Here is a 5,848-nt window from a genome sequence, read left to right as displayed (position 1 = left end):
AAAGAGATCATAAAAATGGGGAAAGGAACTACATGTACAAAAATATTTATAGCAACTCTTTCTGTGGTTGTAAAGAATTGGAAATTGAGGGGATGCTCATCAATTGGGGAATGGCTGAATAAGTTGTGGTATATGATTATAATGGGATACTATTGTTCCATAAGACATGATGAGCAGGCAGACTTCAGAAAAGCCTGGAAAGACTTAAGTGAACTGATGCTGAATAAAGTAAGCAGAACCAGGAGAACATTGTACAAAGCAACAGTAACACTGTGTGATAACCAACTATGATAGACTTAGCTCTTCTCAGCAATGCAATGATCTAAGACAATTCCAAAAGACTCATGATGGAAAATGCTATCCATATCCAGAGAAAGAACTATGGGGTCTGAATGCAGATCGAAGCATACTATTTTTTCTCTCTTTTTTCATTTCTTCTTTCTTACAGTTTTTCCGTTTGGTTTTAATTCTTCTTTACAACATAATTAATATGGAAATATGTTTAATATGATTGTACATGTGTAGCCTATATCAGATTGTGTGCCATCTTTAGGACAGGGGAGAGGAGGGAAAAGGAGAAAATTTAGAACTCAAAATCTTATAGAAGTGAATATTGAATACTAAAAATAAATAAATTTTGAAAAAATTCTATACATTTTATTTTATGCATTTAAAAACATTATTACAACTTTAGCATATTAGGGAAAGCCCTATGGTGATCTTTTGAAAGACCATGGGCAAGAACATGACAGGAGAGGCAGGTATGAATGGGTTGTAACCTACATCGTTATAAGGAACTCCTCAATGGATAGGATCACAAATCCATTTGAATAATGATTGGTAGTTAAGTATAGACATGACTTCAAACCAGATACTATTGGGTGCACCAGAATGGCTCCCTTTTTGGTGAGATACTAGTATTCAGGCATATATAACATGACAGTGGAATTGCTGGAATAAGGAAAGTTAACACACCAGATTTTGGAAATGTTAACTTTTTAATTCAAAAACTATTCCAAACAATTTTGTAGTGATTTATTATATTTATGTGAACTCAAAACTTCTGCATTAAAAATGATAATACAAACCAGAAAAAGCATTATTATGAAAAGAGGCCTATAGATTTCACTAGACTGCTAAAGGGGTCTATAACACAAAAAAGGTTAAGAATCCCTGAAACAAACTGTATGTTAACCAAATTTTGTTTAAAAAAAAAAAAGTTTGCCACTTGTCTGTCCACAAGTGTTCTATGCAAGATTTTTTTTCCTAAAAGGAAATTCAGGTGCAATCCAGCTCTTGCCTAGGAGATAAGAAAATACAAGTTCTTTTGGTTATGAACATCTCTCAGACTGCTAACGTGTGCCACAAAAGTAACCAGACAAGATGTACTGCAACCTTTCTCTGGATCTATTTCATGCTTATTAATCAGGCATGCACCAAGAACTTAAAAGCCACTCATGTCTCTTGGGTTGATGTGGAGAGACTATTAACAGTCAAGCACCAGTGGTCTCTGAATAAATCAAATTACTTAAAAGCAACAAAATAATTGCAAACACAAAGAGATAACATCTTCATAGTCACAGAACAAGACTTTATTGAAATCTCTTTGTAGTCTAACCCAAAGCATATTAAGGGGGGAAATCAGGCTAGTTGGAAAGACATTTCACATCTATTCTGTCAATGGTAGGGCCACTTCTATGGGAAGGTATTCAATCTTCTCATAATGCATGGGGAACTTAATAAGCTGGCCAAAGTCAAATAACAGGTTAACTGTCAAGCTGGGATCAACTGTTTCAACTGTCTAACTTCAATTTCAATATCCTATCTACTAAACCATATTCCTTCAAATTCAATCATTAGCTACTGTGGACTGATTCTTGTTTTTCTCCTATTTCCAATATACTTGAACAGTTAGAGTGCACAGAATTGACTCAAGATTTAGACCACTTTAGGGGCAGCTAGGTGGTGCAGTGGAGAGAGCACTGGCCCTGAAGTCAGGAGGACCTGAGTTCAAATCCAGCCTCAGACCAACACTTGACACTAGCTGTGTGACCCTGAGCAAGTCACTTAACCCCAATTGCCTAAAAACTTAAAAAAAGAAAAAGNACACTAGCTGTGTGACCCTGGGCAAGTCACTTAACCCCAATTGCCTAAAAACTTAAAAAAAGAAAAAGAAAAAAAAAAGATTTAGATCACTTTGATCTGACTCCAAAACTATCCTGTATCAGAATGAGGATATTTTCAGCTGCATGTATCCTGGCTACAATGTAATATTTTCTGTACCTCTGTTGATCACAGTTCAGAAAACCTAACTGAAGGCTTTTGGAAGTCCACACATCCTGCAAGCTGTCATGTAATCATTTAGTAAACAGGCATTTGAAAACAGTGTTTTATTTAGAGAAAGGGAGAGAAGGAGAGGGAGAGGAAGAGGAAGAGAGAGGGAGAGAGAGGAGGAGAGGGAAAGAGAGAGAGTGGGGGGAGGAGAGAGAGATTGGCCACATATAGTTAAAAACAAAAACAACCTAGAAAATCAACAAATTAAAAATTTCAAGTAAATATCAAAATAAAGAATCTGAAAAATCAAAGAAGAGATTTACAAAGTTAAAAGTAATAAGTCATTGAATTGATAATGCAAGTAGGAGCTAGCTGGGTTTTTTTAAATAAAATAAATCATTGTCCAGTCTGACTAAAAAAGAAAGGAAAATCAAATTCCCAGTATCAAAAATGAAAAAATATTCACAACAAATGAAGGAGAAATAAAAAAAATCAATATAAACTATTTTGTCCAATTGTTTACCAATGAAACAAAATACATAAATGAAATGGATGAATATTTATAAAAATGTAATAAATTAAACAATCAATAAATGAACTCTCAATGGAAAAAATAAACAGAGGACCAGATATATTAACAAGCAAAACTTATCAAACAATAAAAGAAAAAGTAATTTCAATTATCACAAAAAGTATTTGCAAAAGTAAGAAAATAAGTATTCCTAACCAAATTCTTTCCATGATGCAAATATTGTCATGACACCCCAAACCAGGAAAAGACAGAAAAGAGAAAGAAAAGAACAATGTCAATGATGCACATGAATGCAAAAATATTTTAATAACATATTAGCATAGAGGGTAAATTTAAGGGGTGGAGCCAAGATGGGAGAAAAAAAGACAGATATTCACCTAACTACTCTCAGATTCCTCTAAACAATTTTAAATAAATCCTCAAAACAAATTCTGAACCACATCTATAAGTAACCACAAAAGGATGGGGTGAAACAATTTTCCAGCCGAAGACAACTTAGAAAGTCAGCAGGAGGGGCAGCTAGGTGGCGTAGTGGATAGAGCACCGGCCCTGAAGTCAGGAGAACCTGAGTTCAAATCCGGCCAGACCAAACACTTGACACTTACTAGCTGTGTGACCCTGGGCAAGTCACTTAACCCCAACTGCCTAAGAAAAAAAAAAAAAAATGTCAGCAGGAAATGTCTGTTGCACAGGGCAAGAGAAGAGTATAGTCATGTGCAGGCTGTGCTAGTAAAACCTAGCAAACCAACAATAGGCCTTAGGGGGAATTGAATCAGTGGTGGCAATAGTGGCTTCTGGAGTTTTCAGATCACAGATGGTAAACGGGTCAGAGAACTGGTCACAAGGACATTTCAGGGGTCCTTTGACAGGACTGGGGACAGAACTCTGTTGCATTTCCATACATAGATCTGGGTTACAGTCCCAGGGTAAGTACTAGGATACCAGAGCTTGGTGACCTGAGGGGAACAGGGACCATGGTCACAGTTCCAGGGTGTAAAAGAGTGCTTATGGTCAAAGACCAGAGAGCAGGCCAGGAGAATAATAAGCACACCTCTTCTTAAATCACACCACCTTAGAAAGACTGAAAACTTACAGACCCCACTGAACTAACTTTGAAAAAAGCTGCACAAAAAAACCTGAAGCTTGGGAAGGTGCCCCCTGAACCCCAGGAGCAGAAACCAACTTTAATATAAAGTAAAAAATTAAGAAATAGACTGGGAAAATGAGCAAAGAACAACAAAAAAAATAGCCTAACTGTAGAAAGTTACTTTGGCAATAAGGAAGATCAAAACACAAACTCAGAAGAAGACAATAAAATCAAAACTGCTACATTAAAAGCATCAGGGAAAAATGTGAATTGGTCTCAGGCTTAAAAGAATTCCTGGAAGAGCTCAAAAATGGATTTTAAAACTCAAATAAGAGAGATAGAGAAAAAATTGGAAAAGAAAAGACAGTGATGCAAGGAAATCATTAAAAAAAGTCAAAAATTTGGCATAGGAGGTACAAAAAATACTGAAGAAAATAATACACTAAATATCAGAATGGGCCAAAAGGGAAAAGAGGTACAAAAATCAGATGAAGTTTAAGCAGAACTGGTCAAATGAAAAAGAAGGCACAAAAATTCACTGAAGAAAATAACTCCTTAAAAATTAGAATTGGGAAACTGGAAGATAATGACTCAATGAGACATCAAGAAATAATCAAACAAAATCAAAAGAATGAAAAAATAGAAGAGAATATGAAAGATCTAATTGGAAAAACAACAGAATGGAAAATAGATCAAGGAGAGATAATTTAAGAATTATTAGACTACCAAAAAGCCATGATAAAAAAAGAGCTTATATATCATCTTTTAAGAAATCATCAGGGCAGCTAGGTGGTGCAGGGGATAGAGCACCAGACCTGAAGTCAGGAGGACCTGAGTTCAAATTTGACCTCAGACCAACATTTGGCACTTAATAGCTGTGTGACCCTGGGCAAGTCACTTAACTCTAATTGCCTAAAAACTAAAAAAAGAAAAGAAAAGAAAAGAAATCATCAAGGAAAACTGCCCTGATATTCTAGAAACAGAGGGTAAAATAGAAATTAAAAGAATCCAAAGATCACCTACAGAAAAAAGGTCCTAAAATAAAAACTCCCAAGAATATTATAGTCAAATTCCAGCATTTCCAGCTCAAGGAGAAAATGTTGCAAGCAACCAGAAAGAAACAATTCAAATATCGTGGAACCACAGTCAGAATAACCACAAGATTTAGCAGCTTCCACTTTAAAGGAACAGAGGGCTTGGAATATGATATTCCAGAGGGCAAAGAAGCTAGGATTGTAACCAAAAATCACTCACCCAGCAAAACTGAGTATAATCCTTCTGGGGAAAAAATGGACATTTAATGAAAGACGGGACTTTCCAGCATTCTTAACAAAAAGACCAGAGCTGAATAGAAAATTAGACTTTCAATACAAGATTAAAGAGAAGCACAAAAAGGTAAAAAGGAAAGAGAAATCATTAAAGATTCAACAAGGTTAAATGGTTTATATTCCTACACGGTAAGATCATATTTGTAACTCCTAAGAACTTTCTCATTATTAGGGCAATTAGAAGTATACATTGACAGAAGATAGGTGTGAATTGAATATGATGGGATGATTATCTAAAAAAATAAAATGAATTGATGAGAAAGAGGAATACACTGGGAGAATGGGAAAGGGAAAGGTAACATGGAGTAAATTATCTCACATAAAAGAGGCATGAAAGAGCTTTTCTAGTGAAAGGAAAGATAGGAGGTTGATGAGGAGTGTATGAACCTTACTCTTAATTAGCTCAAAGAGGGAACAACACATATTCAATTGGGTATAGAATTCTAGGTGGATTGGTGGAGATGGCAGTCAGAAGCAAAATACTTTTGATGATGGATTGGATGAAAAAAGAGAGTAGGATAAACAAGGAGGAAATAGAATGGTGGGAAGTACATAGTAAACATAACTGAAAAAATTTTATAGCAAGTCACTTTGACAAAGACCTCATTTCTCAAATATATAGAGAAC

The sequence above is a fragment of the Vombatus ursinus genome, unplaced genomic scaffold, assembly GCF_900497805.2.
Source record: "Vombatus ursinus unplaced genomic scaffold, bare-nosed wombat genome assembly UNPS02015255.1, whole genome shotgun sequence".
Lineage (NCBI taxonomy): Eukaryota > Metazoa > Chordata > Mammalia > Diprotodontia > Vombatidae > Vombatus > Vombatus ursinus.
Note: the sequence above shows the minus strand (reverse complement) of the source record.